The 26,981-nt window shown below is 47.4% G+C and overlaps 1 long non-coding RNA gene across 1 annotated transcript in view; it reads right to left on the bottom strand.

Moving 5' to 3' along the window:
* Positions 1-1,467: 1,467 nt before the first annotated feature.
* LOC123576391 overlaps positions 1,468-26,981 on the bottom strand; it is a 105,366-nt gene continuing 79,852 nt past the window's right edge. Inside the window, exons 5-6 of the long non-coding RNA XR_006701359.1 lie at positions 19,157-19,269; positions 1,468-1,733 (exon numbers count right to left, since the gene is read on the bottom strand). This is a non-coding gene — a long non-coding RNA (uncharacterized LOC123576391). The remainder of the gene's footprint in view (positions 1,734-19,156; positions 19,270-26,981) is intronic.

Below are 26,981 nucleotides of genomic sequence, written 5' to 3' on the forward strand. Positions count from 1 at the left end.
CTGAGTTCTGTGAATCTTGGGGTGAATTATTGAAACCGAGGGTGGTCTTGGGGACTCCCAATGTCTGCATACCCCAAAGAGACTCAGTTACCTGGCAGGCCCAACGTGGAAAATCCCACCCGTTAGAGGAGATAAGGAAGCCTCATTGTCTAGTCAACTTCGAGTCACGGTGTGTGAATACGTGTACCCCCTACCCAAGCAAGTAAGGACTCCTTACGGCTCCAAATAAGGCATCGGGGGGGACCGTTTTCCCTCCCAGTAAGGAAGAGGCCAGGAGCTCCGCTCCCGTCAAACATTTTCAAGCCGTCACATGAGAAGGGAACTAGAATTAGTCTGTCTGGCTAGAGTGTTAAATAAAGCACAACTGAGGAAGCCACAGAGGGCCAGATCTCAGTTTATTCTAAGCATAAACTCAGACACAAGCAGAGGCCTCTAAAAACAGAAGGGGCTGGCTCAAAGAGTCTAGTTCCCCATCACCAGAGATCTAGAAGCGGAGGCCGGATGGCCCGTCTAGACTGAGTGTGTGTCAGAGGTGATGGGTGACTCAAATGGCCTTTGAGTTACATCCCAAGCTGAGAGGCTGTGACTGGGATGTGAGGGAATGTGCCAAAATGGCAAGGATGTAAATGTGTGTATTATTCTTTCCACTTGTCTGTAGGTCTGAAATTTTTTTGAAAGTCGGAAAACAAAAAAGGAAAAAAAATTTTTTTCTTTGGAAACGACTTGGTGGCTGAGAATCTTCCGTCGTTCTAGAAAGAAACACAAGGGTTTTGGTGTTTGTTTGTTTTTTTAACATGTTACTATTAGACTAATGGATAACGGGTGTTGCACCAGACAGACATATGTGACGGTGCTTGCGTTTTGCCATTATTGGCACATCTAGGTATTTAGCCCCTTTGCATTTAGCAGTTGCTACGGATTGAACTGTGTCTCCCAAAATTTGTATGTTGAAGTTCTAACCCCCAAAGCGACTATACTTGGAAATAGGGCATTTGGGAGGTACTAAGGTTAAACGAGGGCTTAGGGGGAGCCCTAATCCGATAGGATTGGGAGCCTTACAAGACGAGGAAGAGAGAGGGGCACTCGGGGTGGTTCAGTCGGATGAGCATCTGACTCTTGATTTCAGCTCAGGTCATGATCTCACGGCTCGTGAGTTTGAGCCCCACACGCTGTTGGCGCAGAACCTGCTTGGAATTCCCTCTCTCCCTCTCTCTCTCTGCCCTTCCCCTCCTCTCGCTCTCTCTCAAAAGCAAGTGAATAAATAAACTTAAAAAAATAAAGAAGAGGAAGAGAGAAAGATTTCTATGTCTCCTTCATGCGAGGACACAGCGAGACGGCAGCTCGTTACAAAGCCAGGAAGAGGGGTCTCCCCAGGAGCCAAACCCTACTGGGCCACAATTCTACTGTTAAGGCCACCCAGTCTATGGTAACTTGTTACAGCAGCCTTAGTAAACTAAGACAGCAAGCTTTTAGGGATTGACTGACTTTATTTCCTGCCTGTGTATTATTATTCGTAATACTATGGCATCTATATACAATATACATAATAAGGTCTATAAATATACATATATACTTTATTATATAGAACATAACATGCATCTATAACACATGGAGGCAGACAAAGCACTAACCACGGCATTTCTGGATGGGGTGCTCAGTGCTCACAAGCACAGGGGACAGAGCAGGTGATGGTGACGGCCATTACTGTGGGGCTCACTCAAAAGCCTCTTGTCCTGGGAGGAAACAGCAAGAGAGAAATCAAGGTCCTTGTAGATGACAAGCCACTGCATGAACTAAGAATGACCTGGGCAGGTGACCATTGAAGAGGCCCCCACTAGGATTTGCTGTAAACGCTACACTCTGGATGCATATGCACACGTGAGGACAGGGCGTCAGAATTGTATACGCAAACATTCTACCGGTTCGGAATCATAAACGGGACAGATTGCATCCAAGGAAACGAGATGATTTTTCTCCTCTCTACCGGAGCAGCGGCATCTACTGAACTTAACCAAAATGCAAATTTTCTAGGCCTGAGGGAACTGAGCAGAGTCACAGGACTCCCCTCTCGCTGCCCCTTCTCCGGGACCCTGCCACCCCTCTTCTTGCTTCCTGACATTGGCCGACACTTCTTTCCTGCACTCATAAATATAGATGTCCTATTTATAGCTTGTGTTTCCACTGGGTTTCCTGGAGATGTGTCACCCGTATGTAATGGGTGTGATGGAGAACGAGTTCGAGGAATCTATCGGGGAATTTTTAATAAGAAAGTTAATCTGTCATTCTGCAGAGTAATGGCTTGGAAAGGGGAACTAATTCAAATGTATAGTGTTCCTTAAGCTCATTGCTTTCTCCCAAGGTAGCAGGGGTGTGTGTGTGTGTGTGTGTGTGTGTGTGTGTGTGTGTGTGTAAATGTTGTCTAACTTGACTAATTGGTTGTCTCTATATCTAACCACTGACCAGACCTCTGGACTCCAAATCGTCCCCCTCCTACCTCACCCTCTCCCCTCCTGTCTTTCCAGGCCCCGAGATTAATATTGCTATTTCCACCCCCACCTCTGCCTTGGTTCTAGCCCACGGATTGCCACCTGAGACCACTCCCCAGAGCTCAAGCCCCTGCTCCCACACTGAACTTGGCCTTGCTTCCCCTCTGCCCGCGTCTCTTTCTGGAGTAGCTGCCCAGACCCTCCGTTTCCCAGGACTCTTGCCGGGGAAGTTGTGGGAGGAGGATCCCTCACGAGACACCAGAGGCTCGCTGAGAGATGGCGGACGATGTGAAATGGCAGGAATGCGGCGCTGAGGTCCCCAGGGAGCCAGCTCTGAGATGGAGGGTGGAGGGTGGGAGGGCAGGGCAGGGGACTCAGCCCACGGGGCAGACAGAAGTCCACGTGAGACTCAGTGTCAAATAAAGCCTCCGCGGATCCTGGGGGGAGTTTTGAAAATGGGCTGAGCCTTCAGTGGTGACTTGACTAAGGGCTGGAGGGCGGAATCTTCATGCCCCTAGTCTGTCAGCTACGGGACGCGGGCCTCCAGCAGGCACGACCTTGGGCCAGGGACTCTTCAGCTGAGGCATCTCCCAGCAGCTGGCAGAAGAAATCCTAAGGAGACTTAGTCCTTCCTAAAGGAGATACGCGTGCAGTGCACTCAGACCCTCCACCCCCCGGGCATCTCCCCTGCCCCGCAGAGAACATTTCTATTTTTTGTTTTAAGTTTATTTATTTTGAGAGGGAGAAAACATGAGCAGGGGAGAGGAGCAGAGAGAGAGAGGGAGAGAGAGGATCCCCAGCCCGACGTGGGGTTTGAACTCACGAACTGTGAGATCATGACCGGAACTGAAATCAAGAGTCCTGCTCAAGCGACTGAGCCCCCCAGCCGTCCCCCGCCTCCAGCAGAGAACACTTCCTCTGTACCCAGTCTGGAAGTCACTGTGAACCCCTCCCCCCAACGCCAGAAGTAGCCCAAGTACAACAAGGGTAGTGCGGAGCCACAGAGGACGTGCTTGAGGGCGAGGCAGAGAAGGAGGGCGGCTGGCACCTCTCAGAGCACAGGCCCCCCAGAGAGTGAGCTGTGAGCGGGCAGGGACGGGCGGCCTCCGGCGGGTGGGAAACGCCAGCCTGGATCATGTCCGTAACACGAAACTAAGAATGACCAGGGGAGAATAGCAGACCAGAAAATATCCCAACAGAGACCCATCCTCCTGGCCACACTGGGCTGAGTGGTTTCCCCAGTTTCCTTAAAAAGGAGAGAGAGGAAGAATTTCACAATCGTCCTTGCTCCACAAACGACTTCCTGAGACAGATCCTTAGTGAGCAGGAAGAGAAAACTTTATACCAGAATCTCCCACCTGTTTTATAGAATTCCTGGTCAACTAGACAAAATTCTCTCCCCGGATCACAGACCGAGATAGGGGAAGATACCGACAAATCCGTTAGTCGTTAGTCATGTTGTGGACCACACGTATCCGAGCCCCCCTCAAATTTCTGGGTAAGAGTCCTAACGCACAACATGAGGCTGTGAGGAGGTAAGGCCTTGGGAGGTGATTAGGTCATGAGGGAGGGGTTCTCAAGAGTGGGATCCGAGCCCTTATGCAAGAGACCCCAGAGAGCTGTGTTAGCGGCTTCTGCCACGGAGAACCAGAGGAGACACAGTTGTCTGTGAACCAGGAAGCAGGTCCCCAGCACACACGGAATCTGCCGGAGCCTGGGACGTCGCCTTCCAGAGCTGTGAGCGATAAATGCCTTTGTTCACACCCAGCCCCGTCTGGTATTTCTGAATTGTGCGCTGGCCAATAGATTCAGACTTTCAAAGTCCCCGCCCGGTCTGTTAACGTCGTTCTGGCCGGGATTGCGCACTAAGTATCTCCAGGGTCTGGAGACCGTCTACCCAGTAAGCCGCCTTACTGCAGATGAGAACCTTAAATGGGCTCATTCCTCCCAGAGGAGGCTGCACTGTCCACAGGCAGAAAAGGAAGGGTCCAGGAGCAAAGTCGCCAGAAAGGATGGCGTAGAAATGAATGAGGAGGTCAGAAAGCCCAGCACTGGCCGTCACACACGGCTACAAGCGAGCTCAGCCTACAGACAAGGCTGAGAAAACAACCCAAGCGTTTGGGTTTTAGGGGCTTAGCCTACAAAAAAAGGAGAAGTTAAAAAGTAATAAATAATTGCATTCTTTTAAAAAAAAAATGCATGTTATGTGCCAGGGACTACGTGCTAGGTGCTGGGAAGGGATCGGGGGATAAAAACAGACCAAGGTGTCCATTCTCATGGACGTGTAGTCTGACGAGGGAAAGAGCCAGGGGTCCACTGAAAAGAGGGATACAAAGCATGCTGACGGGGATGAGTATAAGAGAGAAAAGGCAAACCGGAAAGGGGGGATGCTGGGGGTGAGTGTCAAACAGGATGGTCAGGGAAGGCCACACGGAGAAGGAAGCAAAGACCTGTGGGAAGGTGGTGAGACGTTCAGGTGACCGAGGGAAGAGTGTTCCAGGCACAAGGAACGAGCCGACAAAGGCAGGGAGGATCACACTGTGTGTGGAGAGAGGCAAGGGGACCAGAGCGGTCCTAGCAGAAGCCATGTGTGAAGAACAAGGGCAGCTGAGGTCTGAGAAGGGGGCTGTTTGTATGTGGGGGGGAGGTCTGCAGGTGACTCGAGTGGGCAGCCAGGGCAGCCGTGCTGCTGTCACCTGGGGGAATGTTAGAAATGCAGACTCTTGGGGCGCCTGGGTGGCTCAGTTGGTTGAACGTCTGACTTCGGCTCAGGTCATGATCTTGCAGTTCGTGAGCTCGAGCCCCATATCAGGCTCTGTGCTGACAGCTCGGAGCCTGGAGCCTGGAGCCTCTGTGTCTCCCTCTCTCTCTGACCCTCCCCTGCTTGCACTCTGTCTATCTCTCTCTGTCAGAAATGAATAAATGTTAAAAAAAATTTCTTTTAATTAAAAAAAAAATGCAGACTCTTGGGCCCTGCCCCTGAATCAGAAATTTGAAAAGCTTTGGTATAGAAACTCGAGAACAAAGCAGGACTTGGGTGATCTTTAGGAGAGAAAGAGGGGACATTGGGGCTCGGAGCAGGGAAGCATCATGAGAGTGGGACAAAAGCAGATGTAATGTCAAACAAGAGACGGAGAGGAGAGACCCTTTATTTATTTGTTTTTAAGTTTATTTATTTTTGAGAGTGAGAAACAGAGCATGAAAGGGGGAGGGACAGAGAGAGAGAGAGAGAGACAGAATCTGAAGCAGCCTCCAGGCTCCGAGCTGCCAGCACAGAGCCCGACGTTGGGTTCTAACTCACGAACTGCGAGATCATGACCTGAGCCAAAGTTGGAAACTTAACTGACGAAACCACCCAGGCAGCCCAAGGAAAGACTCTTTAAAAAGCTAAGAAAAAGAAACTCCATAAATCATGGTGCTTTTAGAGCAATGTCTCCTGAGTACCAGAAACATGGGGCTTAGGAAGCTTGACTTATCTCTGGACACTTCTCTACGAAGTAGGGGGTGAATGGGGTGTGCGGACATTATTTTATTGTGGTAAAATACACATGACAGAAGACTTACCATTTTTAAGTGTACATTAAGTCACATAAAGGACATGTGTAATAGTGACTGTCACCATAATCCGTTTCCAGAGCCTGTTCATCATCCCAAACAGAAATTCTCTACCCACTACACAACAACCGCCCCACACGTCTTCAGTCAGAGCCCCTTGAACTGCTAGTCTACTTTCCGTCTCTAGGAACCGGCCTACTCTATGTACACTTACATGAGTTGTACGTGTCTTGCCTCTTATACCTCATATAAGTGGAATCACACAGTATATCTGTCTTTTTGTGTCTGGCTTCTTCTCCTTCACATACGAAGTAGAGTTTGAAAGAGACCTTCCCTCATTTTACAGACAAGGCTGTTAAGGTCCAGGGGGTGAAAGGACTTAACAAAAGTGCTGCCTTGAGTAGGAGGCCAACCCGGGCCCTGATATCAGATACTAACAGGTCATCGAGTCCGTGGCTTTCAAAGCTCTTTGACTACGACCCCGTACAGAGAATGCGACCCTGGACATATGGACACGCGGAACAAACCCGAAGTTGCACAAAACACAACTTACGTACTACGTGTGGTGCAATCTGACTTCTCCTTTCTATATCGCTTTTTTCAAAATGCTGGTTTAGACCCTTTACATTAATTTCATAGACAAGAAGTTTGAAAAGCACCACAGTAGAATATGCTTTGGAGATCGATACCTTCAGCGGAGCAAAGGAAGAAGAGTTTTGACATGGGCATGACTAGTGCGTCGGTAATGGTGATAAAACCCACTATGTGGGCTGTAAGGAACGTGGTGCAGAAATGTCGGTCCCCGTAGTGTTCATTAATGCAAACATGAACACAACGCTCACTGCAGACGTAGACTGATGGAACATTCCACCACACAGTAATTGTGATGGTTTAAAACTAAAATTAAAGCCAGTTATAACAAAATCGCTAACACATAATAGAGTTTACTATCTACAAGCCCCATTGTAAGTTTATATATCTGTATCTATAAACTTTCACTTTACAACAACCCTGTGAGGCAGAAAGCGTTGTTATTCCCATTTGACCGGTGAAGAAATCAGTAAACGATATAGTATACAGTCAATGTAAAATTTCCAAAACTTTACAACCAGTGTGTTTCCAGCACAAAAGGAAAGAGCTTGTAGACTTCCAGATCTCTGGCTAAAGCTCTGGCAGAGGCATGAATTAAATGGCCCGAGCACCCCCTGGTCTCCTAGCTCCCCTCAAGACACCGAGAAAAGCTGCCTCAGGAGCAAACACATTTTGATTGGTGTGAGGGATTGTTGTTCTCTTCACAAGAGAGAGTACACAATCAAGGGAAGTTGGACAACTCATTGTGGCCCTACTTCCTGCTTACTTTTTCACCAACTACATCCCCCTTGGGTTCTGCACCTCCTTTCTCCCATTCCTCTGGCCAAAGATGGCAGCCCTGTCCTCTTTGGCCAGAGGCTGCCTACACCACACCCTTGTGTGGTCACAACCACTAAAAGTTTTAACCCTTTGTTTCCTGAATAATCTTTTTTCATACTTGACAGTGAGTCCCTCAAGGGACATTATTTAGTGCTTATTGGGTCTTTGGTGCCAAGGACAGAGTCTGGGAAGGAACTGGGTGTCTGCTGGGGGAGGCTAAAAGCGGGCCATGGAAGGTATTCCCCCTCAGACCCTACAATCAGGCGACTCCGCTGTTTATTTATAATAGTCTCTTTTCAAAGTCATGGTGGCTGCAGGGGGAGAAGTGGGTTGGCAGCGTGATGTTTTGGTGAGGAACTCGATCCCATTTATGAGGTGTTACTTCATCCCATCAAATAATGAAATGAAGACCCAAGCGTGTGTCATTTGGCATGCCCGTTCTTCACTTCTTCCTAGAGGTGGGGGTGGGGGGAGGGGGCTTCGCCTCATACTAGAGAGAAAGGGGATCCGGGAGGAAATGTCTTTCGTTTCCGCTCTATAACAGTACCATAACTCTGAATGTAAGAGGCCAGCACACAATTCTACCGGTCGATTATTTTACATCAATTCTAACCTGCCGGGAGACAAAATAAATTTCTTGAAACTCCGGTTTTTTGTCCCAGGAGTTTTTACAAATAAAATGACACACGTGTGGAGACAAATTACATGCTTGAAAATCTGTCACTAACATCAATTTTGCATAAAAATGTACTCAGCAACTGTTACAATGGCATTTCTTTGTTGGTGCTGGAAATAATGTGTGAATAGCTATGCTAATTTAGGGGCATTTTTCAAGTTTCATGAATACAGAGAAACAGCTAAGGGCTGCTCAATAGGGAATATTTGGGGGTGGAGCTGTTGGTAGACTTCTTTGTTGATTTATTGTATCTTGACGGACTGGTACGATTGAAATGAATTAAATATTAGACAGGCTTAATGTTTTATATGCTATATGTCATCATAATAGCAAAGGATACAGATCACATTATCGACAGCCTTTGGATTTTAAAAACATAGACTGCTATCTAGATGAATGCCATTTCATGATTGCCTGCCTTGCTCCGTCAGATTAGAAACTATAATGGTTACTTTTCTTCCCGTTTTAAAGCATGGCGGTCATCAAAACGTCGAAGCTGTTTTCGGAAGCGGTTATAGAACACGGCAAGGACCTCCAAGGAGAAAGCCAATGCTTTCGTGGAGATCTGAGCCTTCTTGACACACCTGGGTGCCGGCCAATGCTTGACCGATTCCTGACTCCACATTTGTTGCTAGATGTTGCTCGGGCCGAATTCCTGCAGATTCCAAGAACTGGGAAAGTGGGGAGCTGTCAAAAGTATCTCTTTGTCTTCTACAGGGCACTTTACCTTGGAAGCAGCAGACATCTACTTAAACTAGAGGGAAAAATGCGTTATAAAGATACAGGGATGCTAAAAAGAGAGCAGCTACCAAGCCTTGAAAACACACAGAGGGGGGCGCCTGGGTGGCTCAGACGGTTAAGCATCCGAATTCGGCTCAGGTCATGACCTTGCGGTCTGTGAGTTCCAGCCCCGCGTCGGACTCTGTGCTGACAACTCAGAGCCTGGAACCTGCTTCGGATTCTGTGTCTCCCTCTCTCTCTGCCCCTCCCCCGCTCATGCTCTGTCTCTCTCTGTCAAAAATAAATAAACATTAAAAAAAATACTTTTTTTAACAAACACGTGGAGGAATCCTTTAAAAAATGTTTTTTAATGTTTATTTTTGAGAGAGAGAGACAGAGCACAAACAGGGCAGGGGTGGGGAGGAGCAGAGAGAGAGGGAGACACAGTATCCGAAGCAGGCTCCAGGCTCTGAGCTGTCAGCACAGAGCCTGATGCGGAGCTCAAACCCACAAACTGGGAGATCATGACCTGAGCTGAAATCGGATGCTCAGCCGACGGAGCCCCCCGGGCACCCCAGTACCTGGAGGAATCTTAAATGCACACTACCAAGGGAAAGAAGGCAATCTGGAAAGGCTACATACTGTGTGATTCCAACTATATGACATGCCAGAAAAGGCGAAACTATGAAGACAGTAAAAAGATCAGTAGTTAGTGGGGAGGGATGATCAGGGGGGGAGCACAGAGGATTTTTAGGGAATTGAAAACATTCTGTATGACACCGTAATGACGGATATATGTCATTATACATTTGTCCAAGTCTACAGAATGTACAACCCCAAGCGTGAACCATCATGCAAACTATGAGCTTTGGGTGGTTAGGATTTGGCAACGTAGGTTCATCAACTGTAACAAACAGAACCGCTCTGGTGAGTGATGTTAATAATGGCAGAGGCCAGGTGTGTGGCGGGCAGGGTATTTATGGAAGATCTCAATACCTTCCTTTCAATTTTGCTGTGAACCAAAAACTGCTCTGAAAGAAAATTAAGCCCTTAAAAACCTACGGGGGTGTTCTTGGACGCCAAGACCTGGAGGGGTGATTTGTTGTCATGGGGGATTAAAATCTGGAACTCTGAGACAAACTCAGGCAGCTACATCTGTCTCTGTGTCTTTCTCTCTGGGACTGGCGACTCCCTTGTGTCCGACTTTCTTCGTGAACGGGCATTATTCTCGCTCTGGAAAACAGGCTCCTTATTGCCTTCAGCAGAAGACAGCCTTACTCTGTTTCACGGAACAACGGAGCCTAACCGGTGCCTCTGACTACGGGGCTCGCTTCTCATTTGAAATTGGTCCTCACCTGTGGTTCGTGTGGGGTCCTGTGAACTTGGAAGGGGTCTAAAAATTGGTATGTTCATTTTCACTAACGTTTGACTGAAATTCATGATTTTCCTCGGGAATGAACATAGACCACAAAGCACCGTAGCAACTGTGTTGGACGTTAGGACATGCTGCTCGGATTCTCTCCCAGGAGCGAAGATTTCCGCCCCCGGTGCCTGGAAAGCTGTTGGCAGAGTGCCCTCAGCCATCAGTCTCTTGGGGATGGCTTTAGCTGTGGGGAGTCACTTCACCCTGAGTCACCAGATTCCCTGGGACTGCTTCTATCCAATGATCGATCAATGCTGGGACACGTAGGGCTTGGCCCCTCCTCTGATTCAAGATAGCTCTGGACTTCCGTTCCTTTTCCTTTCCTTTCCCTCCTCTTCCCTTCCCTTCCCTTCCTCCCTCCACCCCAGGTGCACTCACTAGTGACCCTCCTGAACGCCAGTCTCCAGCTTAGATTCTGCCTTTGGGGGAACCCGGGCTGTGGCAGTCACCAAGTCACCGATATTTTCACATCAGAGCTGTTGCAGATATCTTGAAATATTATATATGCTCATCCCCATTTCGACATTACGGTAGTTATTAGACTGCTGGATCTTGTCACTTAATACGTTAATAAAGACATATTTTGCTCTATGAAAATTTGTTCTTAATATTCTGATAACTGCATTTCGATATAATTGGTTTCTCGGTCATCCCATACATCTCATTTTAGGTATGCAAAGGTTGGCAGAATAGGTCACTCCAAAATATGCAGCTTTGGTATAAGGCTTGTTTTTAGCTCAAGGCACTTCAGAAGTGCAAGAAGGAGTCTCTGGGGGCGCCTGGGTGGCTCAGCCGGTTAAGCATCCGACTTGCGCTCAGGTCGTGATCTCGAAGTTCGTGAGTTCGAGCTCCACGTCGAGCTCTGGGCTGACAGCTCGGAGCCTGGAGCCTGCTTCGGATTCTGCGTCTCCCTCTCTCCCTGCCCCTCCCCTACTGGTGCTCTGTCTCTGTCTCTCTCTCTCAAAAATAAACCTTAATTTTTTTTTTTTTTTAAAGAAGGAGTGTCTGACTTCCCCCTTTTCTTCCTCCGAAATGGAAGAGGTCCTGCCTGTACCAAGAGAAAAGTTAACACTTTTGTCACCAGGGACCGAAAGCGGAAGTCAAGAGAAACCACACAAACAACTCAGCCTTATCTTCGGAGCTCCTTCCCCACTAGGAACTGCCCCGGCCCCGCCCCCTTCCTTGCCACATTTTCACAAGCTACTACCCTTTGTCAACCTCAGTATGTAAGTGTTCAATTCGAGCTGCTTCTTTGGGTCTCCATCCCTCCTGATGGCTCCCGTGTCACACAAAATTCATATTGAATGAACGTGTGCGCTTTTCTCCTGTTAACCTGTCTTGTGTCAGTTGAGTTTTCAGAGCCAGTGGAAAACGCCAAGAGAGCAAAAGTAAGTTGTCGTTTCCCTGACACACGGATGGAGGAGCCTGTGGGCTTCACAGGACTGTCAAAGGGCTCAGAGCAAAGGGGCGGGGGGTCAGAGAGTCCTGAGAACTCCCTCCCAGGAGGCCCCGTTCTTTCACACGGCGGTAAGCGCCCTGCATTCGCCCGTGACCCTGATCGGGGCTCCACTGCCACTCAGTGGGTCTCCAGCGAAGGTTCTTCGCTTACCCTTCCACACCACTGCTCTTCTCTTCAGTCCCTTCTCCACACAGACACGAGGCGGGTTTTTAAAAACAAAACAATGGGGGCGCCTGGGCGGCTCAGTCGGGTAAGTGTCCGACTTCAGCTCAGGTCACAATCTCACGGTTCATGAGTTCGAGCCCCATGTGGGGCTCAGCCTGGAGCCTGCTTCAGATTCTGTGTCTCCCTCTCTCTCTGCCCCTCCAGGCTCCAGGCTCCGAGCTGTCAGCCCAGAGCCCGAAGCGGGGCTCGAACTCACAGACCGTGAGATCATGACCTGAGCCGAAGCCGGAAGTTTAACCCACTGAGCCACCCAGGCGCCCCTGGAATCTCACTAACCGCAAGATCGCAAACTAAGCTGAAGTCAGATGCTTAACCGACTGAACCACCCAGGCGCCCCCAACTGTGAACATTTTATAAGAATGCATGACTTTTTAAATTGCTTGTTGGTTGTTTTTATTATCCCAGGCCCACTCCTCTCTAATGGCCGGCAGAAAAATCTTCCCAGGAGAAAGAGTTCGTCTTTGCAGGGGAATGAGGCAGGGGTGGGCTGGGGGAGACTGGGGACACAGCCTGGTTTCCCAGGGGAGTGTGGCCGAGCGGAAAAAAAAGGAGGCACCTGCAGGGATTCGGACGGGAGCCAGAGGCAGGGAGCAAGCCAAGGGTGAGGAGGGCTTTGGACTTGAAGACTTTCAGCCGCGGACAAGCTGAGGAGTTGTGTGGCAGCCTGGGGTCACGGGGAGCAGGGGTGGCGTGGACGCTAAGTGGGGGTCGAGCAGGGGCTGGGGTTGAGGCCAAGTGCTGTCACACCGAGCACGGACTGGCAGCAGGCAGGCAGTGCCGGAAGGGCTGTGCTATGTTCTGCCGTTTAACCTACAACGATTATCACAAACCTACGATGTGCCAGCCACTCCTGCAGGCCCAGGGGAGTCAGCAGTGAACAAACAGAGAAGCAAACACCCCAGCTTTTGTGGAACTGTGTTCGAGTGGGAGGGTCTAGACGACAAGCAATAAATATGACACATAAGTACATGATGTAACATGTAAGAAGGTGATCGATGCGTTGAAAAGAAAACAGCTGCATAACGGGGAAGGCGAGTGCGGACGGCGGAGGGAAGTTTGCACTATTAAAGGGGGTTTGTGTGGGTAGGCAGGGTTTCAAAAGTGATGTTGGGGCCAAGATTTAAAGGATGTAAGGGAAGCAGGTGCACAGATACAGGGAGAGTGGTCTAGCAGACGACCAGCGTATGCAGGGGCCCCAAGGTAAAGCATGTCTGGTTTTGAGTAAAAACAGGGAGGCAGGCCAGAGCGCCTAGGGCACAGAGAACGGTTGGGAGCAAAGGTAGAGAGATTAACGGGGACCAGTTAGCAGGGAGCCCCGGAGACCGTGGTCATATGGGACGGTCCTTGATCAGAGCTTCTCAGCGATGTTCTGTACTTAACGCATACTTCATAAGAAGGGTTTCCTCACACCATGCTCAGGCTGCTCAAACGGAAGGTAGGACTAAGAATATACTTCCAAATTTCGCCATTCAGTCACAGTTCCCTCCCCCATGACAGGCCAACCCTGGGGAAAGAAGCAGGAGATGAAGGTGAGCCCAGACACGCACCCCCTGGGTATTGACTCGGGGCAATTTCCGATATGTTGTAAGGTTCTGGTTGCTGGGTCCAACCCTCATGTTCCTGAACCTCCCACCCCTTCAGCTGCATAACTACAGACCCCTCGACTCCTGGGAGAATAAGACCCTCCCTACAGACACCAATATGGAAAGAGCTTGACAAAGTGGGAAGGTCTAATTCCCCAAAAGGAGCCCAAAGCTGTGGTAGCTCTTTTCTGCTAAAAGGATCTTTTTTTTTTTTTTACTTTTTTTTTTTTTACTTTTTTTCTTTTTTCAACGTTTATTTATTTTTGGGACAGAGAGAGACAGAGCATGAACGGGGGAGGGGCAGAGAGAGAGGGAGACACAGAATCGGAAACAGGCTCCAGGCTCTGAGCCATCAGCCCAGAGCCCGACGCGGGGCTCGAACTCACGGACCGCGAGATCGTGACCTGGCTGAAGTCGGGCGCTCAACCGACTGCGCCACCCAGGCGCCCCTAAAAGGATCTTTTTGATGATTAACAAAACCACTCACAATAATGAAACAGGGGTGAGTATGATTAGGGACTATGATTACTCAGGATCTCTGTGAGTAAACATATCAATTCAAAACTCTTCAAAATACTCAAAATCCTCCAGCTTTAGAGTCAGACAAGATAAAGCATTTATTTACATCTTAAGGTATCGAGGAGTGAAAATATTATGCCTTTAAGAGCTGTTTACAGCTTTACCGTTTTTTAACCTTCATCTCAGAATTATTTTATTTTTTATTATTTTTTTTTAATGTTTATTTATTTTTGAGAGAGAGACAGAGCAGCGGAGGGGCAGAGAGAGAGGGAGCCACAGAATCCAAAGTGGGCTCCGGGCCGTCAGCACGGAGCCCGACGCGGGGCTCGAACCCACAAACTGCGACATCATGACGTGAGCTGAAGTCAGACACTCAACTGACTGAGCCACCCAGGCGCCCCCATCTCAGACTTATTTTTATTTATTTATTTATTTTAATTTTTTTTTTTCAACGTTTATTTATTTTTGGGACAGAGAGAGACAGAGCATGAACGGGGGAGGGGCAGAGAGAGAGGGAGACACAGAATCGGAAACAGGCTCCAGGCTCTGAGCCATCAGCCCAGAGCCCGACGCGGGGCTCGAACTCATGGACCGCGAGATCGTGACCTGGCTGAAGTCGGACGCTTAACCGACTGCGCCACCCAGGCGCCCCTCAGACTTATTTTTAAACACATGTGCGCTCTCTATGGAAACCCAGAATATTTAAGAATATTTAAGTTCCGGTGATGTTGAAATATTGAAATAAATATTTAGAGGGGTGCCTGTGTCTCCCTCTCTCTCTCTCTGCCCCTCCCCTGCTCATGCTCTGTCTCTCTCTCAAAAATAAACATTAAAATATTTTTCAATGAGTATTTAGAATCCATATTACAGGTGTGTTTTCAATTCACGTGAGTATACGTAAAATACAGCTTTTCAGTAGTTTAACGACATCAGAAGGCTCTGCCAAGGAGTGGGGAGCAAATGAGTGGGGGCTGCGTACTTGGAACTTAGCCACTTGGAGACGCTACTCCTGAATGCTGAGGTATCAATCACCTGCACAGACATTTCTTTGTTGGCGCGACAGGTTGCTGACCTTGGGTCTCCAACCCGGCCCTGGACCGCCCCTTCCGGATACAGCTCTGGGCCAGACCGCTTGCTCAGGTTGCCCTCCCAGCCAGCTGTGCCGAGGGACAGGCCTCAAGTCCCCCACGGGCCTGGTGCGTAGGCCCACATCTTCAACACCACCAATTTCCTCCCCGCAATATGCTCTCCTCCGTCCACAACTACCGCTTTTTTAGTTGTTCCGAATAAAAAGCTAGGAGAAGTAGAAGAGGAAGAAGTGGCCCTTGGAACCACACCCCTCCCCTCCACCCACCATCCGCCACGGCGTACGTCTGATAAATCAACTAATCTCAACAACTCCATCTCCAGAAGATGTAGTAACTCCGTCCCCTTCCCCCCATCTCCACTGCCACATGCCTGGTCTATACCCTCATGATCTCTGGCCTTGGCGGTTGTGACCGCTGCCTAGATGCTCCCTGTCGCCCCTCATGGCAGTCAGAGTGGTTTTAATACTTTTTATTATTTTTTTAACGTTTTACTTATTTTTGAGAGAGAGAGAGACAGAGCACAAGATGGGGAGGGGCAGAGAGAGAGGGAGACAGAATCCGAAGCAGGCTCCAGGCTCTGAGAGCACAAAGCACAGAGCCCCAGCACAGAGCCTGCCGCGGGGCTTGAACTCGTGAACCACGAGATCATGACCTGAGTCAAAGTCGGACGCTTAACCGACTGAGCCCCCCAGGCGCCCCCAGAGTGATTTTTAAAAACCTGTACAGGGGCGCCTGGGTGGCGCAGTCGGTTGGGCGTCCGACTTCAGCCAGGTCACGATCTCGCGGTCCGTGAGTTCGAGCCCCGCGTCAGGCTTTGGGCTGATGGCTCAGGGCCTGGAGCCTGTTTCCGATTCTGTGTCTCCCTCTCTCTCTGCCCCTCCCCCGTTCATGCTCTGTCTCTCTCTGTCCCCCAAAAAATAAACGTTGAAAAAAAAATTTTTTTTAAATAAAAAATAAAAAATAAAAACCTGTACAGATCATTTCACTCCTCTGTCTGAAATCTTACACATCCTTCACTGCAGTAAAATAAAATTCAAATTCCTTACCTCGGGCTACAAGACTACAACTTGACCAGACTTTTACCTGACTTGATCTTCATCCTTGGCGGCTCTATTCCAGCCACTCTTGCCTTCTTTTGTTTCCTGAACCCACTCAGTTAGTTCTGGCCTTTGTATACCCAGTGTTCCTTTCTCTAGACAGTTCCCCCAACCCCACCCCCATCTTCTCAAGGCCATCTCTTTATCATTGAGATCTCCACTTCATTACCATTCCTCAAAGAGGACTTCTGCAAACCTCCAGCGTAAAGGGGCCCCCACAAGTCAGCCTCTACCCTCTTTTAACCCTCAAGATAATCCTCTTTATACTTATTTTTCCTTGTGGCTATCTCCCGCCCTGTGCGCAAAATGTGAACTCCGTGAGAAAAGGAATTCTGTCTATGCGGGTTTTTACTTTATCCCTAGCAGCTGGAATAGTGTTTGGTAACTACAGGGCACTTGCTAGATATTTGGTGAATGAGCAAAGTTTTCTTCTGCTGGGGTAGGTTTCCATCTAAGAATCTGGCACAGCTTGGTAATCTTTATTTCCAACTCATAAATCCGGACAGATTGTTTCTCCCTGGCCACACATCGGACAGGTCTGCACACCCCCTTCTCACTAGGGGGCCTCACAGGGAGAGAGAGAACGGGTGTACTGGCCCAGGTCCAAAAGCCCAACTCAAAAGATGCAAAACTCCTGCCCTCGGACGTATAAACTGGCAGCAGCATCTTCTCACTTCTTAGAACAGTTTGCATTTAAAAAAAAATTTTTTTTAACGTTTTATTTATTTTTGAGACAGAGAGAGACAGAGCATGAACGGGGGAGGGGCAGAGAGAGAGGGAGACACAGAATCGGAAGCAGGCTCCAGGCTCTGAGCCATCAGCCCAGAGCCCGACGCGGGACTCGAACTCACGGAGCGCGAGATCGTGACCTGAGTTGGAGTCGGATGCTTAACCGACTGAGCCACCCAGGCGCCCCTAGAACAGTTTGCATTTACATGTAGGTGTTCTATGGACTAAGACTAATATCCATCTCATTAGTTGTCTGCTATTTCCATACAACAGAGAGGGAAGAGGAGTTACCCCGTTTCCGCTGAGAAACTTAGCAAATGCTACTGAAATTATTTTAGGAAAAAACAAGTGGTCAGGGGAGCTCGGCTGGCTCGGTCGGTAGAGCACGCGACTCTTGATCTTGGGGTCGATGGGTTCCAGCCCCACCGGTGGGTGTAGAGGTTACTAAAAATTAAAATCTTAAAAACCAACAAACACATGGCCAGCGCTATTTGAAATACGGGAAATCAAAACCAAGAACCATATGATCTCGTAAGCTAACTAAAGGACACACAACTTCGGGCTCTGAGGCATAAGCACAGTTAACAGAGAAGGTGATGGTCTAGAAAGTAGACTGTCAACAGAGGCTATTTTTACCTTTTAGGCAATGCCTTCCATGAGTGAGTGTTTTGGTTACTTTGACGTTGAAATAGCTCCCTGCTGTCTTTAGCGTATTAGGGATTTACTAGTTTTCTGATTATGGAGGTAGTGCGCACTTGGAAAACACTGGTGCGGGGTGATTTGGCCGGGTCAGGACAGAGTGAAGGGAAGCGCGAGCGGACCAGCCTGGGTGTAGGGCCACACTGCCCCCTGGAGGTCTGCTGTGTGCACTGCGAGTGCCCGGCCGCCGCCACCTGCTGGACCCTGAGTGTGTCTGGTGATTCCAGCAGGGGTGAGGGGTCCTGTGGCAGGGCACTTGCCCCGGGCCCACAGCAGGCCTCACTCAAAAGCAGACCTGCTTGGTAGCCTTGGGCTTCTCCTGGAGGCCGAAATAGGGGACAGTCATCAGCTCCTGACAGAAAACACCGTGGGTGAGGCTGCAGTCTGCGGTGGCAGCGAGACAGCAGTCAGAAGGAGCAGTCGTGGATGCGCCCTCCCCACCCCTGCCTCGCCTCCCTGTGCCTGTGGACAACGCCAGGACGGGTGCCACCAGGAACCATCAGAGGAGAGGCGGGAGCTCTCCGGGTGGCCAAGGTGAAAGAGAACACCAGAGGGTGTGGTTCTGAAGAAGCTTCAAGAATCACAGCACGATGGGCAACGCAGGGGCAGGGAGCAGAGCCTCGCGCATCAGGCAGACCAGCTTCAGAGATCCGTGGACCTGTTCTGCCTCTGCGGCTCTGCTCTTACAAGAGAAAACTAGCAAGGGCTTCTCTGGACACGACTGGATGCGTAGAGTCAGCAGAGGGGTGGGGCCTCTGAGCACTGGGGTTCCAGTGATTGCAAATTCGTGTGTCAACGCGATGTTTTTACTCATGTCTTGGAGACATCAGGAACCACACAGCTTACACAGAAAAGAGGAGAGACAAGCCTGCCGACTTAAGTAGGCTTAACATCAACACAACCACTCTCTACCAGTACGATGTACTTCCTTCCAACTTCTTCCTATTTTTATGCTGTGCATACAATTTCGTTTCCTACTGTCTCATTCATAACAAAAGCTCTTGCCTTCGTGCTTTTGAAAAAACAGGTTGATCATCTCTTATACGGTTAACACCACATGACCCAGACATCCTACTCCTAGGGAAATAAACAGTGACGGGCGCACAAAATCCTGCACACGAGTGTGTATGGCGGCCCCGTGCATCACCAAACACTGGCAACAACCCAGATGCCCCGCGGTGGGTACATGGCCAAACCAGCATACGGCAGAATACCACTCAGCAACGAAAAAGAAAAGAGCTATGGACACGCACGAGGGTGTTGGTGAACCCCAAAGACATGCTAAGCAAAAGAAGCCAGTCCCCAAAGATCAACGCATGACTGATGATTCCATTTCTTTGAAATGTTCCTGAAAAGACAAAACTGTAAGCACAGAAAACAGCTTCAGAGCGTGGAGTCCCGGTTGCCAGGACTTTGGGGGTGAGGGCAGGACGCACGACACAGGAATGGCAAAGGCAGTGTTTGGGGAGGGTGGAACTGTTTCTTACCTTGATCTTGTTGGTGGGTACACCAATCTGTATAGATGCCAGAATTCACAGGACTGTGTACACAAAAAGTCAATTTTATTGTGTGCCGATTTTAACAGAACAGGCTGAAATGCCTATAAAACACAATTTAAAATAACTTTTTAATAAACATTCCAGCAGGGGGCTTGTGTTATTATTTAGGCACCTCTTCCCCTGCTGTGGGATTGTTCCTATTTCTGGACAGACAAAGCTGTAGTGAAAACTTTAGGGGCGTACATCTTTGTGCAGATTTGGGATTTTTTTCATCAGCATGGACCGGAAGTGGAGTTACTGAGATGATGGGTACGAATATTGTTGGAACCCCTGATATCGCCGACAAATTGCTTTCCACTCAGGAAAGCCCACCCCGCCCTCCACTGGCCGTGGCTGAGATTCACTGGTTTGGACATTCTTAAGTATGTGAAATTAGAAGATTTATTCAGGGTTGTTTGGAGAATCCTTGTAGGGAGGAAAGAGACGTAAGAGAAGCCGAGGTGTGTGAACATCTAGACCAGAAGAGAAACTCGACCTTCAGACCTGAAGATAATGTGCTTCATCTTTTTGTGCTATTCTGACAATGCGAACTTTTCTCCTCACCTTCCTTTGCCCCCGTAACTTTCAGGATTGATGTCCATTTTTTCATTTCTTCTTCTCCCTCCCTTTTAGCCCTAATGCAAGGGCAAAGTTAGGTTTGCTAGTGAGAAGCCTATTTTTTTTAATTTTTTTTAACGTTTATTTATTTTTGAGACAGAGAGAGACAGAGCACGAACGGGGGAGGGGCAGAGAGAGAGGGAGACACAGAATCGGAAGCAGGCTCCAGGCTCTGAGCCGTCAGCCCAGAACCTGACGCGGGGCTCGAACCCATGGACCGCAAGATCGTGACCTGAGCTGAAGTCAGACGCCCAACCGACCGAGCCACCCAGGCGCCCCGTGAGAAGGCTATTTTATGTCACCTAGTAATCTTTTTTAAAACACCGATCGTACGAAAGGCACTGTTCCAGCCATTGTGAGACGTGGCAACGAGCGAAAAGAACAGTGTCTGCGAGCACGGGACCTGCTATACAACAGGGAGAGGTGGAGATAATATTACTTCCCTGCTCAGCACCACCTTTCTCTCTTCTGTGTTGCTGATGATGACACGGAAAATGATGACACCAACAGATACTGCTGAGCCTTTTGGAGAAAGCGCGATCGCTCCAAGTTGCCTTCATCAATTTCACAAAAGAGGAGAAATTGTGCCTGTGAAATGTGAAATGTGGCAGGCTGTGCCTGCCGGGGCAGGTGAATCCACCTCAGTGCATTCCAGGTAGGGGAATGGCATGTGCAGAGGTGGGGAGTACAGGAGGGTGACCCTTTCCCTCCCTCCCATGTGCTTGTATGATAACAAACAGCATTTGAAAACCTCCTCTCTGGAGGTAAAGAGAAGCTGATTCAATGGCCCCCATTTGCGGACATCGACTCGCTGGCGGAAGTGGGAAGGCCTGTTCCCCAAAGCAGCAAGCCCCCACACGGATAGAGACATCAGGTATAATAAATTGGAAAACTCGGGAAAGGAAACATCTGTTCTGCATGCTTAAGCACCAAGGCACTCTCGAGTTATGAATTTCCGCTCCGTGCTCTAGGTGCTGAGAATGAGTCTGCAAGGTTCATAGCCACTGAAAGAGGTGCATCATCTCTCTCCAACTTTTACAGTGATTATTTTGGAATGCTTTCGATAGGCAATTGAAAAGGGATCGGAGGAAAGGAACGGTGACTGGCAGAGCTGAAGAGGAATTGATGAAAGAGTCAATACAGCTAAGAAATGTTGGGAAATGAACTGTAATGACAGACTGAAAAATGCCTTCGGCTAATGTAACCAACTCAACAAAGCCATTATACTGTATATATCGCACTCACTTTGCCACAAATCTATGTAGACTGAAAGGTACATGATGAAATGCAAGAACCTCCTGCACTTAGGGTTTGAACAAATGCGTAGATGTTTGAGAAAATAAAATGTGGATATTCTATTATTGTATTTTTTAGAACAGGATGCTTCTCCCCCCCGTAATAAATACCTTTTTCTTTCTCTATGTCCTCAGTTTCCCCCATAAGGTATCAGCTATGTATTACTTTCTAACGTACTATTGGTTTTCAAGTTTACTCTTGACCTTATAATATACAGCAAAAACTCACGAGTCCTATCAGGTGGCCAAGTGTGATATTTCTAAGGCCAATTTTGGGCACAGGTCACCGTTTTTCTTATCATGATGCTGTATATTATTTATACAAGAATACATCTTACATATTTCAAAGCCGCTTTCCAAATATTACTTCATTGAACTTAACCAGAGCTTGGAGATGGGTTATGCAAATATTTTTTACCCTCATTTTGTAAAGGGGGAAATTGAGAGTCTGAGAGTGACTTTCCCCAGGTCACACAGGGAACGAGGACAAGACACTATGTTTTCTTTTTTTTAACGTTTATTTATTTTTGAGACAGGGAGAGACAGAGCATGAACAGGGGAGGGTCAGAGAGAGGGAGACACAGAATATGAAGCAGGCTCCAGGCTCTGGGCTGTCAGCACAGAGCCCGACGCGGGGCTAGAACTCACCAACCGCAAGATCATGACCTGAGCCAAAGTCGGCCACCTAACCGACTGAGCCACCCGGGCGCCCCAAGACACCATATTTTCTAGCTCCTGTTTCTCTGCTTTTTCTAGTCTGCTATCTGCTCCATGCTTGAGTATAACCAGGACGCTCCATTTCCTGGGAAACTCTCAGGGAAATTATCCCTGCTCCCAAACCCTTTGCCTTTGTCTAATTTCTGCTTAAGTTCTCGTCCTATCCCATTTGCCTTTCTGGGAAGACATGTATCTGCAGCGTGGAGAAGACTGGAGATGCCAGCATGGAAGACAGAAAGTTCAAAGGGACACCTAGTAGTGGCCCAGAGCATTGCCCTGGATTACCTGAGGACACCAGCAACTACGTGGGCAGAAGCATTTGGCTTAAGAACCACAATGTAGGTAGTGACCTTGGAAACCTCCACATAGCAATCTAAAACAGTGAAAGTCATGGCCAAGGTCCAAAGTAGATGGGACTAACCATGAGGACAGTGGTCAGAGGGGAGTTTGGGCAGCAGTGGCCCAGGGTGAGCCACATCAGCAAGGTTGGAGGTGTAGCAAAGTGGCCACTGGGACAATGGTCAAGAGGGATAGTGATGTCCACATCCCATTGGGAGGGGGTGGGAGAGCAGGCATGTTGCCTTCTGTGGTGGTATCTATCATTGCACACAGGGGCATAATCATTTCTTCTAACCCTGGGCTGCTGGGTCTCCTCCTTGACTCTTCTTGGGATTCTGAGATAAGATCGGAGGCATGTGAGGGACAGGAAGGAACACAAAGGGAAACAAATAGGCAGAGATTACACTAAAAGCATCTCCAGTGAGAAATTGCAAAGGTGAACAAATACATTCCTCCCCACTCTCTTTGATGTAACTTTAAAATAACCATCATTACCAAAGGTCATTCTGGGGGGATGTTGAGGGAGAAGTCAAGTCACCACCCCAGCGCTGAGTCTACACATACGAATACCCCCTCGGAGGCACTGGGTGTGTGTTTGGAAAGGGGCTGTGGTCTGGTGTTAGGGAGCTGGGTGCCAATGACCTAGCAAACTTTGGTTCAAATTGTTGAGATGACCTGAGGTTGCTCCCCAAGTCAGTAAGACCTGGACGGTGATTCTCAGATGCCCGAGAATCACCTGAGGATTCGGATCCAGTGGGTTTGGAGTGGAGCCCAAGAGTCTGATTTTCTAACAAGCTCAGGTGATGCCTATGATCCTGGTTCACAGACCACTCAACACGGCACCTTGGCACCACAACGTGCAACCAGGTCGGAGAATCCCATTAGGGGCCAAGAACTTAAAAAGAGAAAGCTGTATTTTAATAATTAAAAATATAAAAAAAAACATCGATTGAGTTTATACTGTCCATGTCCAAGGCACTTGGCGATAGGAATTATGAAATATTCAGAAAAAGCATATTCCTCTCACTTTTGTTACAAAGTGTATTTGTATACTATGCCACAAAGCGCAAAACTTGAAAGTGGCTAAAATTTTCCCCATAGAAAGTATTGTAATTAGGGATCGTGCTCCAAGATGAAGGGAAAAAGACAAGATGTAATAGTATTAGACAGTAAAGTCATAGGTGATGTCTTATGCAATGGGAGTAAAGTATGCCATATATGCTAAATTTTAAAAAGCATTACTTTGCACAAAAACTAACAAGAATCATATTAAATGAAAAATATTTCTTTAATCAGTTGGCTTCTCTGATTTGCAGCTGTTCCCCCAGGTCCAGGTCCTCGCTCTCATTCAGAGGACCTCTCACCCACAGGGCACACTTGAATAGAAAATGCTACCCCTTCCTCAAGACACTTTATGTCCACCTGGCTGAAATTTGTCACATGTATTGATTTTGTTAGACCAAGATACTGTACTGCCATCTGCTAGAAAACTGTAGCAAGAAAATCACAAATGTACGATGGGAATGGCATTTCCTTAGATGTGACAGTCTTTGCAGTAGACAGTATGTGCAACCACAGACATGAGTCTCCCATCTGAAAAGATACTTGTGGAATGAATAAGTGAATATGTCCCATTGATCCTGGTTGGACTTTGAGGCTGTCATCTTCCAGTACCCTCCTCTGCCACTAGCTAGGAAGCTCAAAATTAGGCAGAGTGATAAGAGGCAGGTAAGGGGAAGGCCTAAATTAATGCTTCTTGAACTTCAATGGGGACATCATTTAATGATCAGCAAGATGGCAGATTAGGAGATCCCAGCCCTGGTCTCCCTACAAAAACAACGATTTATGAACCATCCACCATGAAAATAGTTCTGAGAGACCTCTGGAGTACAAATAAAAAGCAGCAGCAACTCAATGGAGCACAAAAACAGAGGACGGCTACATAGGAAAGTGTAGGAAGCATCTTACCTATGTTACCCCATTCCCCCAGCCCAGTACCTCTCAGCACCAAGAGGAACACCCTTGGTCACAACCTCCTGCAGGGGAAAAGTTAAGCAAGTGGACCCCAGCAGCCTTTGCCACGGAGGATAACAGCAATGCTCACCACTGCTGTGGACACTTACAACCTTTGCCACTGAGAACCCCCACTCTTTGCTGATGTTGACCTCAGCTGACAGAGCTTCTTGGGGTCGACACCACTGCGCTCCCTGAAGCAGAGCTGCCACACCCTACCTAGCTGGCATCCTCACACCCATGCAAAGGTGAAGAAGTTTTTCCCCCACTGAAACCAGTCCAGAACATCTGGAAGAGGTGACTGTTCCTTCAAATGTGCAGACATCAATGCGAGGCTGTAGTTCCTTCTAAGGAACACAAAAATAATCAAGGAAATAAAAACCAAAAGGAACACACTAAATCTCCAGTAGCCAACCCCAAAGAAATAGATATCTACAAACAATTCAAAATAGTTGTTTTAAAGAAGTTCAGCAAGCCACAGGAAAACACAGAAAATTCAAAAAAATCAGAAAAACAATACATGAACAAAACGAGAAGTTCAAAAGAGATAGAAATCACAAAATAGTACCAAATAGAAATTCTGGATATGAAGAATACAATGAATAAAATGAAAAATACAGCAGAAAACTTCAACAACAGATTCAGTGAAGGAGGAGAAAGAATCTACAAACTCAAAGACAGATAATTTGAAGTTACCCAGTAAGAGGAGGAAAAAGAAAAAAAATAGTAAGAGTGAGAAAAGCCTATCAGGTTTACAAGACACCATCAAATGAATAAATATATATATTTTTTATGGCAGTCCCAGGAGAAGAGGGAGTGAGAAAGGGGCAAAAAATTCATTTAAAGAAAATGGCTGGGGGCGCCTGGGTGGCTCAGTCGGTTAGGCGGCCGACTTCAGCTCAGGTCACAATCTTGCGGTCCGTGAGTTCAAGCCCTGCGTCGGGCTCTGTGCTGACAGCTCAGAGCCCGGAGCCTGTTTCAGATTCTGTGTCTCCCTCTCTCTCTCTGACCCTCCCCCGTTCATGCTCTGTCTCTCTCTGTCTCAAAAACAAATAAACGTCAAAAAAAAAATTAAAAAAAAAAAAAAAGAAAATGGCTTAAATTTTTTCAAATTTTGGGAGGGATATGGATTCTAAGACCAAGAATCACATGCTCTACTGACTAACCAGCTAGGCAACACTTTGGAAATGGATTCCAGATTCATGAACTTCAAATGATTCTAAACAGGATCATTATAAAAAGACTACACCATGATACTGTATATCCAAAATGTCAAGATAAGACAAAGAGAGAATTCTGAAAACAGCAAGAGAAAAAAGACTCATCACATATAAAAGCATCCTCACCCCACTGCATTACGACTGAGTGGACTTCTCAGCAGACACCTTGCAGGCCAGAAGAGAGTAGGACCATATATTCAAAGCACTGAAAGAAAAAAATTGCCAACCAAGAATACTATACCAGGAGAATTTTCCATTAAAATTGAAGGAGAGGTAGCATCTTTCCAGACAAAAACTGCTATTATATTTGTCTTACAAGAAATGCTTAAGGGAATTCTTCAACTTGAAGCAAAAAACATGCTAAACAGCAATACAAAAGCATATAAAAGCATGAATCTAACTGGTAAAGGTACATATATAGACAAATGAAGAATAATGAAACACAGTAATGGTTATAATAAATTATTTTAACTAATATAAAGATTAAAAAATAAAAATGTGTTAATGTATACACAGTACAAAAAGAAGTAAAGGCTGACTCCAAGGACATAAAGATGGGGATGGGGATTGAAAATGTAGCGTTTTTGTATGCAATCAAAATTAATGTTTATGCAAACTAAAATAGATGGTTATAACCAAAAGATACTTTATGCAATCTTCAAACTAATTACAAAGAAAAAAACCTATGATAGATACACAAAAGATTTTCAAATCACTACAAAAATTCATTAGAAGACAAAGGAAGACAGCAAGAGAGGAGCAAAGAGACAAAGCAAATGCAAAATAGAAAAAAAATTAACAAAATGGCAAAAGTAAGTCCTCACACATCAATAATTACTTTAAGAGTGCCTGAGTGGCTGAGCCAGTTGAGCCTGATTCTTGACTTTGGCTCAGGTTATCATCTCATGTCAGGAACTCAAGCCCCGCATCAGGCTCTGGGCTGGCATCTTGGAGCCTGCTTGGGATTCTGTCCCTCTCTCTGTTCCTCTCCCACTTGCTTGCACGCACATGTTTTCTCTCCTCAAAATAAATAAACATTTAAAAAAAATTACTTTAGGGGCGCCTGGGTGGCTCAGTCGGTTAAGCGTCCAACTTCGGCTCAGATCATGATCTCGCGGTCCATGAGTTCAAGCCCCACGTCAGGCTCTGTGCTGACAGTGCAGAACCTGGAGCCTGTTTCAGATTCTGTGTCTCCCTCTCTCTGTGACCCTCCCCCATTCATGCTCTGTCTCTCTCTGTCTCAAAAATAAATAAACATTAAAAAAATTACTTTAAATGTAAATGGATTAAAGTCCCAAATCAAAAGGGATACAGCAGCTTAATGAATTAAAACCCAAGAACCGTTGTGAAAATGTCTACAAGATACTCACTCTAGATTTAAAGACACACATTGGCTGAAAGCGAAGGGATGGAAAAAGATACTTCATGCAAATGGAAACCAAAAGAAAGCAGAGGTGGCTATACTGAGACAAAATAAACTTTAAGTCAAAAACTGTCTCTAGAGACAAATAAAGTCATTATGTAATGATAAAAGTCCAATGCAAAAGAAAAATACAATAACAAATATATGCA

The sequence above is a fragment of the Leopardus geoffroyi genome, chromosome D2, assembly GCF_018350155.1.
Source record: "Leopardus geoffroyi isolate Oge1 chromosome D2, O.geoffroyi_Oge1_pat1.0, whole genome shotgun sequence".
Classification (NCBI taxonomy): Eukaryota; Metazoa; Chordata; class Mammalia; order Carnivora; family Felidae; genus Leopardus; species Leopardus geoffroyi.